We start from the raw sequence: 14,083 nt of genomic DNA, 5'->3' as shown, positions 1-14,083 counted from the left end.
GGCCAAGGCAGGCAGATCACTGGAGGTCAGGAGTTCAAGACCAGCCTGGCCAACATGGTGAAACCCCGTCTCTACTAAAAATACAAAAATTAGCCAGGCATGGTAGCATGCGCCTATAGTTCCAGCTACTCAGCAGCCTGAGGCAAGAGAATTGCTTGAACCCAGGAGGCAGAGGTTGCAGTGAGCAGAGATGATGGCGCCACTGCACTCCAGCTTGGGCAACACAGTGAGACTCCATCTCAAAAACAAAAAAATTAGAGTTCACAATTATGATCTTGAGTTACTAAAGAACATTAAACTATGACTGTTATATTCCTGTATAGCAATATTATCCATTAAGATGTGTGGGAGTCATGATATTAGGCATGAAATAAGGAGAGGAAGCTCAACACAATATTTGGTCCTACTATAAATAGTATTTACACTGCAACAATAGCTACACTAGTTATTGAATTACAAGTTATAGAATTGAATTATAGACAAATTATGGAGAAATTAACAATAGTTTCAGAACATAGTGTAAATATTATTAATCTGTATATTGTGAAAGTACAGCTATAGTTGACAGAGGTAGCAAAGTGGAAATGGGATAAAGAAGGACAAAAACAGTAGAAGCATCAAGAGCCAACATGGGGAATTAAGAAATGCAGTCTCTTGTTCGCGGAATAAGAAGTTGAAGTTGAATTGTGTTGCTTAAAGATGCCCTAATTCCAAGTGGAGAAACTGAGAAGGGTAATAGAACCATTTTGGAGGGTGGGAAAATCAGATGAGAGAGACACAGAGAGAGAGAGAGAGAGAAAGAGAGAGAGAGAGAGAAAGGGGAGAAAGGGAGGGAGAGGGAGGGATGGAGAGACATCACATCTCCCTCCCTTTCTCTCTCCTTGTCTCTCTCTCATCTGATTTTAAACATATGCATTAATTCTATTTATGAAATTGTAAAAATAAAAACAGAAAGGATGTGAAAGTGACTGCAAATTCAAAATAATTAAAAGAAAGAATATTTGGATGCATAAAGGCATTTGGCTTTTCAGAAAACGGAGTTATTACATACCCACTCCTTGAGTATGTAAGAACACCGAGATCTTAATCCACCCAGTTTCCCTTTCACTCTGAAGCTGAACCACTCTTTATAGACACTGAAAATTGGATTCCTGTACCTCAATTGCACTTTATTTACATAAAGAGTAGGTACTCAATCAACCCCTAAGTACACCACCATTTTTTATGAAATCAGGCTTCCACCTGGGATAATAGCTCTAAGATATTTATTGCCTAACTTTCAAAGCTGTGCATTATTCTATATACAGGGTGTTCCTGTCCAACTTGGCTTCCATAAGAACTTCAATCAAATTAACAGACCACATTCAAATTTGTCAATTGTCCTAATAGCTATTATAGGTTCAGGATCATACATAATGTATAGTTGTCAGCTCTCTTTAGTTTCCTTCAACCTGGACCAGTTCCTGAGTCTTACCTTATTTCTATGATCTTGATATTTTTAAAAAGAGCAGGTTACTCACTTTGTAGAAAGTCCATCAATTTGGGTTTGTTTAGTATTTCTTCATAATTACATTTAAGTTATACAATTTTTGGCAGAAATACCCCAAAAGTGATGCTATGTTCTAATGCCATCCTATTAGGACATACACAATATCCATTTATGCTGTGATGTTTTAACTTTTATAAGATAGTGTCTGACTCCTCTATTGTAAAATTAACTATTAAGTTTTCGTATTAATATGTAGTCTGTGGAGATAACTTTGGAATTACGTAAATATTCTATTCCTTATCAAATGTTCACCTACGAGTTTTAGGATCCACTGGTGAGTCTTTCTTGAATCAGTTTTTACTATAATGATTGCAAAATGATCCTAGCTCTATCATTTCTTCCATGCTTATTAGTTGGCATCTCACTACAAGGTAGAGTTTTCCGTGCTGCCCCAGTTATTTATTTATTCATGCATTTATTCATATCAGCATGGACTTGTGGATTTCTATTTTATTCAGTGGATTGTATCTGTTATTAGCATTATTTGTTTTGATCTTAAATTATCCCAGATTTGGTCAGTGGAAACTTCATTAAGTTGGTTTCTGTGTTCTTATGAATAAAAGGAATAATAATACCCCTTATTATTCTTCAAGCAATTTTTACTTTCTGGCACTAAAAATATCCTTCAGGCTCATCTTGTACTTGTTTGTTCCATATCTGGAATCAGCAATTTATTCAAGGATCCTTGGCTCCTTTTAGTAGAAAATAGTATTTAGAAACCAAGATCTGGGCACTACACATGCTCATGGCTACTGGGATATTATTGCTTCTAGGCCTTCACAAGAGACAGAACTAGAAATATATGAACACACACACAGCCTAGATTTTTTTTTATGTCAGTCTGTCAAAGCCATTTTCAAAACCATGAGCTCACACCAATATTTCCAATCCTTAACTAACACTCCAGGGTTTTTTCCAGCCTTTGCTTTTTCATGTTTGTAATCCTTTCTCAGATGGTGAGAAATCTGGATTCCTTTTACTCTCAATATATTTACTTTTTCAGTCAATCCTCTAGTATGTAACTAACCTCTTGGCCTCTCAGCGTGTCCCTTTAGCTAACCCCAATTATACTGGCTGCACCATCAGCCCCAATCCCACCAAACACACTAACTCAACAGTTCAATCCTCAGCCCAGCAGTCCTGGCCACACTGGCTGATTCTGTGGCACTGGAGCCACCAATCATGCCAGCTGAAGGCTCAGCCCCAACTCTGCTGACCATGTTGACTGCACCAATCCAAAAACTAGGTTTTTAAAACCCAAATAGTATTGCCATAATTAAAATAGTCTATTACAAAAGAAGGAAAAGACATCAGTGGAACAGAATAGAGAATCCAGAAATAGACCTAAATATGCATGGCATTTCAGTTCATAATAAAGGCACCATTTCCAACCAGTGGATTTATATGTAATCTAATCGGTGGGGTAAATAAAATAGTGTGGGGTTAACTGAAAGATTGTTAGGGAAAGAAAAGATGAATGCGTAGCACTATTTACACTGAAATTAATTATAATTGTATCAAAAATTTTGTATAAAATAAATCCATACAATTTCTGAATAAAGCATGAATTAATTTATTTAAGATTCTGCAATGAAAAAGGCCTTTCCAAGAAGAACACCAAGACAGAAATTTGACACATTGAATTACACAAAATTTATTTTCTCTTTGACCAAAAATAAATCAATAAAGCCAAAAAATCATCGACAAATTGGAGAAAGACATTTTCAGTACAGGAAAGCAAACAACTAATGTCCGTAATTTACACAAAGTTTTATACTGGTAAACCAAGTAACAGATAAACTCAAATAACAAATGCAAAATGCCAGTAAACTTCTGTTCCTTATAAATTACACAGTCTGGTCAGGCACAGTGGCTTATGCCGATAATCCCAGCACTTTGGAAGGCCGAGGCAGGCAGATCACTTGAGGCTAGGAGTTTGAGACCAGCCTGGCCAATGTAGCAAAAACCCCATCTCTACTAAAAACACAAAAATTAGCCAGGCATGGTGGCTCATGCCTGTAGTCTCAGCTACTCAGGAGGCTGAGGCAGGAGACTCGCTTAAGCCCAGGAGGCGGAGGTTGCAGTAAGCCAAGATCGTACCACTGCACTCCAGCCTGGGTGATGGAGTGAAACTGTCTCAACAACAACAAAAATAAATAAAATTAAAAAATAAATTACACAGTCTAAGGTATTACATTATAGCAGCACAAAACAGGCTGAAAGAGTCACAATCTGTGATAATCTTATTGTTTTTATTGACAGGCTCCCTTGTTAAAATATAAGTTATATTAGTACCTGGCACCCAAGAGCACTTAAAAAATGTTTATTAAATTAATGTTAAATGAGAGGATCCTGGAAAAGTAGTTTGAGGCTAGACTAGTAAGGATCTTGAAATGCCATTATTTGAGAGTTTGGACTTCATTCTAAAGGCATTGGTCACAGTCATCAAAGAAGATATCTGCTCTAGAAAAATAACTGTAATGGTGGTTGGTGATGAATTTTAAAGGGAGAGCCAGTTAAAAGGTTACTGTGGCCAGGCATGGTGGCTCATGTCTGTCGTCCCAGCACTTTGGGAGGCTGAGGCAGGTGGATTGCTTGAGCCCAGGAGTTAAGAGACCAGCCTGCCCAACGTGGTAAGACCCAATCTCTACAAAAATTAACATTTAAAAAACTAGCGAAATGTGGTGGCACACAACTATAGTCCCGGCTACTCAGGAAGCTGATGCAGGATGATCACTTCAGCCTGGGAGGTCAAAGCTTCAGTGAGCCATGATCACATCACTGCACTCCAACCTGGGCAACAGAGCAAGACCCTGTCTCGAAAAAAAAAAAAAGTTTTGGTAATTGCTCAGGTCAGAGGAGACTTCAGCCTGAACTAGGGCAAAGGGACTAGAAGAGAAACTGTTTTGATGTGCTATCAACACAAACTGGTAATAACTAAAACCTCTATTTATTAAGTGCCTATAGTAGGCCCAGACTCTGTACTATCTTCACAATGGCCAAGTAAGATTGGTGTTAATATACCAATTTTGCAAATAAAAAGGCAAAACAAGTTGCAGAGAACTTAAGTTCCCCCAAAGTCACACAGCTAAGTAAGTGGCTCTTCTGGATTCCACTGCAGGGCTATCTCATTACCAAGTCCAGGGAATGAAGGAAAAGGAGTGATGCTAAGTTTCCAGCTAATGTAATTACTCAGATTATTTCCTTCACTGAAATATGTAAAGGTTTTATTGGAATTGTAATGAATGTGGCTTTGGACATGCTGTGTATGAGAATCCTGTAATACAGTAGGTGTTTCTGCATGAAACAGAAACTGACTCTGGCTACCTTGCGGAATAGGATAACTCTTGGAAGGCTATCAGGGCTCACACAGTCAGTCAGGCTGGAGGTAGAGGCTTCATAAAAAGGCCAAGAAGTCAGAGAGTTCCAGATGGCTAGGCAACGGAAAGAAGTCACATATGTATTCATTTCACAAATAGCTACTGAGTGTCTGTGATGGTTAATACCGAGTGTCAACTTGACTGGATTGAAGGATGCAATATTGATCCTGGGTGTGCCTGTGAGGGTGTTGCCAAAAGAGATGAACATTTGAGTCTGTGGGCTGGGGAAGGCAGACCTACCCTTAATCAGGTGGGCACCATCTAATCAGCTGCCAGAGAATATGAAGTAGGCAGAAAAACGTGAAGAGAGGAGACAGGCCTAGCCTCCCAGCCTACATCTTTCTCCCGTGCTGGATGCTTCCTGCCCTTGAACACTGGACTCCAAGTTCTTCAGTTTTGGGACTCGGACTGGCTCTCCTCTCCTTGCTCCTCAGCTTGCAGACAGCCTATTGAGGGACCTTGTGATGGTGTAAATTAATACTTAATAAACTCCCCTAGTTCTGTCCTTCTAAGAGAACCCTGACTAATACAGTGTCTACTGTATGCCAGGCATTTAAGAGCAATAGGGATACAGTAATAAACACTATATCTCCATCTTCATGTAACTTACTATTGAATAGGAAAGCCAGATAATAAAACAAATAAATTAAATAAAAAATACAAAATAGTAGTAAATTTTACTTATTACCAAAAATGGTAGTAAATAAAACAAGGAAGGGGAATAAAGAGTACCTTGAGAAGAGGGAGGCTGTAATTTTTAATGGAGTAATCAGAAAAGACTCTGAGAGGGATCTGGTCTTCCCACTGCTGCCACCATAATGAATGGAGATCTCCAAATGTCCCCATGTTGCTGTTAATTCTCTCAAGAATCTGAGTGAGTCCTGGGAGCAAGCATCTGACTGGCAAAGCTGAAGGCACATGCCCACCCCCTTAGTTCCTCTGAAGTGAAGGAGAGGGAGAACTAGCCCTTTAACTTTTTTACAGTAGGTACCTACTTTCAAACAACATATTTTAAAATAAGAGATTTTCCTAAAAACAGAAGGACATTTGGACTCTAGACAACCAAAACAATCACGTAAATGGGGGAAATCATTAAGGGAGAGTCAAAGAAAAGACTCATAGAAGAATGAGGGGGAAAAAATAGAGGCTAGGACTCTGGAGAGCCTTGAAAACATTTTAAGAGGCAGGGAGGCAAAAAGGGACCAGCAAAGAAGGCAAGAAAGAAAACAATCAGGACATAGCAACGTCTGAGAATCCAAGGATAGAAAGCGTTTACAAGGCAAATGGTGACCTTTGAGAGAGCAGTGTGAGATGACGTGTGGAAGCACAAGCCAGATTGTAAATGGAAAAGGAATTAATGGTGAGTGAAGTTAAGTACAGAGTAATTTCTGAGCCAGTGTTACACATCCATAACTTATATTGTTGTAATAGTGTTGCGGAATCAGGAGGACCAGAGAGAGACCTTGGGGTGTATACAAGAGGATATCTACGTGCATTCAGACCCAGCGGACTTAACATCCAAAGATTGGGCCCAGAACAAAGACAGCACTTGACTTTTATACACACTTCAGAAAGGGGTGGGCTAGCTTGAAGCAGGCTTACAGTGGTGTGAAAGCAGGGATACAGAGGCAGGACAAAGACAGTTAATCAAATTTTAACAGGTTCATAACTCAGGATTACACATGACCATGGCTATGCAACCCAGATGTCCATTATCTAAGTTTGCCTAGTGCCTAGCACAGCTTATTCCATGGCCTTCACTATGGCATCCAGGAGATCTGCTCAGTTTATGAACTTCACTCCACTGATTAGATAAAACAGAAGACTTGAAGTCACCAGTTACAGAGAACAGGAATTTATAAACTCATATCATAAAACAAAGGAAAATTTGTTTTTCTTCTCCCTGCATGGAGGGAGTGCTGGGAGAGTTTCCAGAGCACATTCCTTTGTGTCCTGGCTCCTTAGATAGTATTACCAAGACTTTACCTGGGTCTGGGCTGTGCCTGTTGCTGCCTCTAGAACAAGTCAGCCTAATGCAGGCAAGCTTATTTCTCTTTTTAATTTTATTTTTCTTTCTTTAATTTCCCGCCTCAATAGGACTTGCAAAATATATTATCCTGAGACAAAAGGGCAGGACTTTTGTGTAGCACTTTGTCCTCACTTCAACTTCACAATAACTTTGTGAGAAAGGTCTTATTCCCACTTAGTGAGATAGAGGAAAATGATATCCAATATTCAGTGTGGGAGACGACTGTAACTCTCTTCCTGGAATGCATCTTGTTGATAGAGATCAAAACCTAGAAATTCCTCTGCAAAGGAATTCAGTGAAAGAAAAAAAAAGTCATAAGCATGTACACATATTTATCTACAAGGTTGTACACTGCAATAGGAAAGAAGTGAAAGCAAGCTAACTCCAACAAGAGAGGATTGGTGCATCCATGCTATGAAAAGACACGCACTGATTGCCAAATAATGTTGCAGCATGAACCATTCAAGAAATGAAAAGCGTCCTATGTGAAAAAAATACAGAGTGGATGACAGGAGCTTTCTAGTCCACAACATATTTAGGTTTCCAGTTGCAAATCAATGAAAGTGACATTCTGGTCTATGTATTAAAAAAAAAAAAAAAAAAACCGAAAAGAAATGAAAAGCAAAAAAATGGTTTACATTTTACGAAGTAAACAGACCACAAAACAGAATATACAGTATGATTCCATTGTGTGTTTGCAATTTTTTTTGTGGGCTTTTCTGTATTTCAAAAAATTCTAATATAAAGGAATACTGCTTTTGTAATAAGATTTCTAAAAGAAGGTCCTGAGTGATTAAATACTTGTCTGTGGTCCGAGATAACTGGCAAAGGAGACGCCAAATTCTTTTTTTTTTTTTTTTGAGATTGCAGTCTTTGGTGTAAAATGAGGGTGCAAGGTGCATCCCCGCTCCTGGTTTTTGAATCATCCCTTCCGCCACTTCGGAATGACTTTTCTTACGTAGAACAGCCAGCAAGTGGAGAAACTTACCTCAGTAATGCCAAACTGTCTCCCTAACTTACTTCCTTTCAATGTTCAAGCAAAACCAAACCCTCTCTACATCCAACATGACAGAAACCTTTCTTGTATTTAAGAAGAAAGTATGAGAATGGTTGGAAATTGCTGAAACAGCAACAGTAAAGATTTAATGAGCTCTCAAAGTACTTCTAGATGTGCAAATATGACAACCCAATACAAAGAAACACACACACAACCTAGCCTTCAAAAATCTAGATTTCTGCCTTTCCACACCTAAACTTGGAATCATTCGGGTGGGTTCCTAAGCACACTCTCTTGGAGGTGACGAATCCTCCAAAGAGGAGATAGGGGAGGGACAGGTGTGGCAATCTTCGGAAGGATGAGGGATGTCCAGAGGAGAGGTGGCCGGAGGGCGCACTTAAGACGCGCGGAAACTGGAACCGTGCCTTCTGCAGTCAGTTCCTTCGCTTTTCCGGCATTCAGAAGCAAGTTCTACTCCTTCAGCCCGACTGTATCTGCAGGTCTCACGCAAGCCCAAGACCCCTACCCCTCCTCCCCCGGCCTCGAGCCCCGCCCCGGACGCTGGACCCGAGGGCGTATCACATCAAAGGTCTGGGTCGCGAAGGCAGAGACTCCATGTGCCGCAGAAAAAAACTCTACGTAGACAATTGGGAGACTCCCTTTAAAAAAACAAAACTCCGGGACCACGCTACTCCGCGCGCAGGGGGCGTGGGTACGGCCCACCACGCGGGCAGGGCTCGGTCCCAGCTCTCTGCAAAACTAACAATATCTGTTAGGCCCTAAACAAAAAGGCCCTAACAGCGGTACATCCATTCACGTCGGGAGTGTTGCAACCTGGGACACTCAGCGTCTCCCACGCCCCAGCTACGCGCCTCCGGGACACACCAATTGGGGCGCGGCTACTTTCGCGCACGCGCCATGCATGGCCGTGCTTCGCCCTTACCGCAGAGAGCCTAAAACCGCTACGGTGGCTCTGCTGGGGATAAATTATTCACGTCCCACTGTTGTGCAAACCCAATCCGGGAGGTATGACCTGGCTGGGACAGTGTAGGAAGACGGCCACGAAGGCACTGGGGATAGTGGATATATGTATTTGAGAATGGGAGGAGTAAATCTCTGGGCCACCATGAGCAGGAAGAAAATGCAACGTCCACCTCCCAACCAGTGGCCCGAAGTCGGCAACTTAGAGAGCGCGCGCCAGCGCTGGGAGCCCCGCCTTGGGGGCGTGGCCGCGCGCTGGCCAGCTGGGGCGGGACCTGCTTCTGGCCCCATCTAGCGCCGCCCCAGGCGAGGGCGCCGCACCCACACTGCGCTGCGCAGTTTTGGTCTGCACCAGCCGTTCGAAGGTGATCCAGGTGAGTGCTAGCACCTGCGGGCAGCTACGAGCACTGGGCCGCCGGCGGTGTTTCAGCCTTTGCGCAGGGCACTCCCATTTCAGCCTCTCCGAGCTGAATAGAGACCCGCTGTCTCTAACCTCCCCCCACCCTTATCAGTAGATTAGCGATCTGAATTTCCACCCCCTTTGCTCTCCTCTTGCCTTGCATCTTCTCCCTGGTGGAGTGGGTTGGGAGCTTCTAAGCGAGGCCCGACCTATTTATCTGTAACTCAGGAAAATTCTCAAGGTCATCCCTTCCTCAATTCCTTCCTTTCCTCTCCCCGGGCTGTGCAGTCTGAGAGCCCCTTCTTTCTACCTTCCGGAGACCACCCGACCTTGCCCTCTGCTGCTCCGGCGCAGAAGATAAGCGAGCGGGACACTGCAGGGGGAGTGGTTGTGCAGGCCTGATCAGTAACACTGGTTTCAGAAGTGGCCTGTGAGCGCTGCACCCGCTGCGGATGGGGATGTGTTGCTAGGGACGGTCGGGAGAGCCTCTGAGGGAATTGTGTTTGTTTTCCTCCTGCCTCTTAGAATCGTCTGTCCATTTGTATTGGAAAGGGGGTCATTTCCTACCGCTGACTTAGAGCAAGAGACGCCTCTGGGCGGGTGGGGGACTCTTCAGGTTCTTCCTTGGATTTCAGAAAATGCCCCTCCTTATCTGGGTTGGCAGCACGGAGCCTCAGGGCTGCAGTAGTGGGGCAGTTGCAGGGCGGTGGAGACTCCTTAGTGAGTCATTCCCCGAAGTTGTGGCTTCTGCTGATACTTTCCTTGAGAGTCACGAGTTTACAAGCTACATTGTAGCGTCGGGGGCAAGTGAGTGTGGGAAAGGAGGTAAAGGAAAAGCAGAGATTAGGATGAGTAGGAGAGGCAGGGGTTAGAACTTTAATTCCTTCACTGGGGACAGGAGGTGCCCTGGAGGGGAAGGCGCTTCCGGCTTTGCAGATATGTGCTGTGGGCCTAGGTGTGGTCCTGCGGAATTGCTGCAGATTTTAGATTGCTCACGGGTAGGAGCTGCAGCCGGGGCTTGTCTTGGGAAATCTGTAGATCACCTGCAGCCTGCAGTTCTGGGTGGCACCCAAGGTTATTGGCCAGAGTTACAGGCTATATTTTATTTCAGTGAATTCAGAGAGCACCTTGAGTCAGATCAAGAATGCTTATTTCCCTAGGAGATGAATTTAAGGAGTTAAAACTAACATATAAAATAGAAACAAATACTTTCATCCCGGGAAGACTTTCCGTTAAGCTTCCCTCCTGACACAATGTTACGGAAATAGAAAACTTTGTCAAGTGATTTTTTTTTAAACCAATGTTACTATATATAAATCGGCAGGGAGACTGTCGCCAACCATAGAAACTGCGCTACAGGGGCCTCCTTAGATTAAGGAACAAAACTGGAGAAGGGCAGCCTTCCCCTTTATTTAGATTTCCTCCTGTTGGCTTAGAGTTCTGAAAAGACACAATCCTGGAAGAGAACCTACCTCCTCGCCTGGAGGTTAGCCCTGAGAAGGAACGTACAGGAAAGAAAGGCTGTACCCACTATTCAGAGAAAAGCTGAAAAGCCCCTGGAGCAGTCTGGAATGAGGTGGATGTCAAATCAATCTGTCAAAAGCAATTTAGTGCCTACTGCACATCTATCTGTAGTTAAACATATTGTGCCCTATGTTTATACTTAAATCTTCTGAATCTATATTTAGAACACCGTTACCGACCACAATTGACCACGAACCATTTAGCATTTTAAAGCAATATTTGTTTCGAAGAATATACTGCTACTGTTTTTGCAACTCAATTTATTAATGCTACTGAAAGCTTACCATCTTCCTGAATAAAAAGAATTTAGCAGTTAGCAGCAGGTAGATTATCGCTATGTAAAATAAAATTCCTGAGTTTCCCTCACTCTCTCTTACAGTACTTACCTACCTACCTGTCTCTGAGGAGAAACACTAATTAGGCAACAGGAAAATTGTACTATCTTTCAAATGCATTTGCAAATGCCTGTAAGGATTTTATTCTTTAGAATCATAGATCTTGCTGTTCCCCTCTGACTTCTTTCTAGCGTTGATCTGTTCATTAACTGGAACTTGCGTTCTAAGATTTAGTTGTCTTATTCCACCCTTTAAAAATAAGTGAAATTTTATTTTATAAATAAATAAATAAGCAAGCAATGTGAGCGGTTGTACCACAGCTTCATTCTAAGTGTAGACAGGCCTGAAATGGTCGAACCCCTGTTTCAGGCAAAAGCCAGCAGCCTAGGTGGTTCCTTCCTTTGGAGTGGTTGGTACCCTAACAGGCATTCAGCAGCTGCTACAAATTAACTACAGTCTGCCTGCATTTCTTGTCATAGAAAATTACCAAGTGGTGTCAATGTGACTCATTCGAGATGTTTTTTTCCTTCTGGAAGCCATAGCTTAGTTTCTCAATGACTCTTGGTTCCTGTGTAATGCCAGTTAAGGGACAGCTATATGGGAATCATGATATATAAATGAAGTGCCAGTTTCTGTGTTACTTTGCTCTTGCAAACCTATATGCCTGAAAGATTGGGGGACTTTTTTTCCTTCCCGTAATCTCTACTTCTTTTGTCATACTGCGGTGCTGACACTCATTAAAAAGAAAATGTTCCTTGTTTGTACCTTTCCCAAAGTTTTTTTTTTTTTTCTCTTTCCAATTAGAAACATCTCGGGCTTTAATCAGTGGCAAAATTGAAGTTAATTATTTGCTCTCTCTTCCTGTTAATGTATTTTGTACTCAGGAGAGGGTCTGGGGAGGTAGAAATGATTCAGAAGATGTCAGGTGTGGTCAAGCATGCTTTTCAACCTCACTGAGAGACAATAGAGCAAAAGGCTGAGAGCACAAATGAGCCAGACTGCTTGGGGGTGTGGGGATCTGACTGTGCTCTGTGTTCACTGTGTGACCTTGAGCAGGTCACTTCATCTTTCTGATACTGAGTTTCTTCATGTGCAAAATGGGAGTAATATAGGGATGCTGTGAGGATCTAAATGAGTTAATATTGATGAACTGCTTACAACAGGGTTTGCCCCATACTAAATAATGTGCATGGTGGTAATAAGTAATAATAATTGATTTCTCGCACTTTTCTTCCTTGAGTCTATATCACTACCCTTCAGACACACTGGACTCCTTTCTCTTCTTCATACAAGTCAAACCTTTTTCTGTCTCAAAGTCTCTGCTCTTGCTGTTTTCTTTACCTGTGTTCTCTCTCACGTATCACTTTTTCCTCTTCAGATCCTTTATCACAATGTTACCCTCATGTTTTATGGTCCTCCTGTGTTTTTGTCTTCCCTGACCACATGCTCACTGGCGTTCTCAATCATGCACTCTCTCTCTCCCTCCCTCCCTCCCTCCCACTTTCAACTGTGTATTCTAGACTCAGGACCTTCCTTCTCAGTCTTGATCATCCTCTTAGTAGCCCTGCCCCTTGAGTGGTACATGGCATTTAGTAAAGGATGAATAAGGGAAGGAATCATTCTGAGAAAATACTGAAGATGATAGCTATGGACTTGAGGCAAGCATCCCATTTATGTAAAATGCTTTGTCCTACATTGAATTTATCATGTCAGCTTCATTTAATGCATTATGAGATGTTGTCTTTATTTTTCTTTCTGTATCCCATGGCTTCTCCCCATTCCCCTCCCTGCCCTCTGAAGTTGCTGCCTGCAGACCATGGGAAACATCCAGTGGACTGTCCCTGGGATCATATCTCTTGGGAAGCTCAGCTCCAAAGGGTCTAGCAAACCAGGGCTTATAGGTTAGGTGTCTCCCATAGAACCTTCTGTGTCAAGAATCTGGGAAAGTTTGTCCTCACACCTGCAGGGGAACCTGGGATTTATTCTGTCTTGTTATAAATCTGGTATTCTTAGATTCCTGAAGAACAGAATTACCAGTTTTTTTCTCAGAGGAGATTTCAGTTCCATTCAAGCGTGTGTGTTTAGTACCTTATTACACAGAAGGCACACTGCAGAGAAGAAGAAAGCAGGTAATTTGCTTATTTGGCTTTAACAGAGTTTTAACAGTTTGTATGAGTGCAAGCTTGTGCTCTATAACCAGGAACCATTCACTGGAACTTGAGCGTACTGCTGATCTTCCCTCCCCCACTCCCAGCCAGTGCAGCCATGTATTAAGCAATTGTTTTCAGTACCAACAGTTTACCAAAGTGTTGGACTAAAAATGACATCTGAAACTTGAATATTTTATATGGTCAAACTCCGGCTATTTAACTATACAGTTGAATATATTTGGATTATAACACATTTATCTCTTAAAGGGACAGATCTTCCATCCACCTAACATAGAGTTAGCTTCCACTCTCCAAATATTCCACCAGCAACATTGATGAATATTGAAGACCATGGACTATGAGGTGCTGGGAAAGACCCAGTCTATGACTCGCTTGCTGCTATTTGCCTCACTTGAACCAGAAATCAAGTGCTGGATAAATAATATGATTTCTGTTCAAGTTTTTTTTAGCCCTTAGGGAACAATCTACTGAATATGCAATGCAATTGTGGGGGGATAGTTACTTTTCATCACCTAGGTTTCTGTTCCTTCTTTTAAGTGTAATTTAATCTGGCTGTCATGTGAAGGTTTGATGCTGAAACAGATTTTAGCATCTGTCTAATGTAGAAGTGAACTGGAACTAGCATTCTGAAAATGTAGTCTGAACCCAAAGAAATCCCATGACTCTCCTTTTCTCTCCTATCATAGAAACAGATCATTACATTTTTAAAATTCTTGT

At 42.0% G+C, this 14,083-nt stretch overlaps 1 protein-coding gene across 9 annotated transcripts in view; it reads left to right on the top strand.

The window, feature by feature from the left end:
• The window catches only part of MGST3 (microsomal glutathione S-transferase 3), a 1,219,025-nt gene that overhangs the window by 1,184,729 nt on the left and 20,213 nt on the right, over positions 1–14,083 (top strand). For 5 of the 9 annotated variants that reach the window (XM_050768885.1, XM_050768875.1, XM_050768858.1 and 2 more), the window contains exon 2: positions 9,241–9,310. The gene's annotated coding sequence lies outside the window, so the exon portion shown is untranslated. Of the gene's footprint in view, positions 1–9,167; positions 9,311–14,083 lie in introns of those variants that run through there. The other 4 variants (XM_050768848.1, XM_050768840.1, XM_050768834.1 and 1 more) reach the window with 3 other exon arrangements.

This window comes from Macaca thibetana, chromosome 1 (genome assembly GCF_024542745.1).
Source record: "Macaca thibetana thibetana isolate TM-01 chromosome 1, ASM2454274v1, whole genome shotgun sequence".
In the NCBI taxonomy this organism is placed as follows: Eukaryota; Metazoa; Chordata; class Mammalia; order Primates; family Cercopithecidae; genus Macaca; species Macaca thibetana.
Note: the sequence above shows the minus strand (reverse complement) of the source record. Positions and strands in the feature narration are given on the sequence as shown.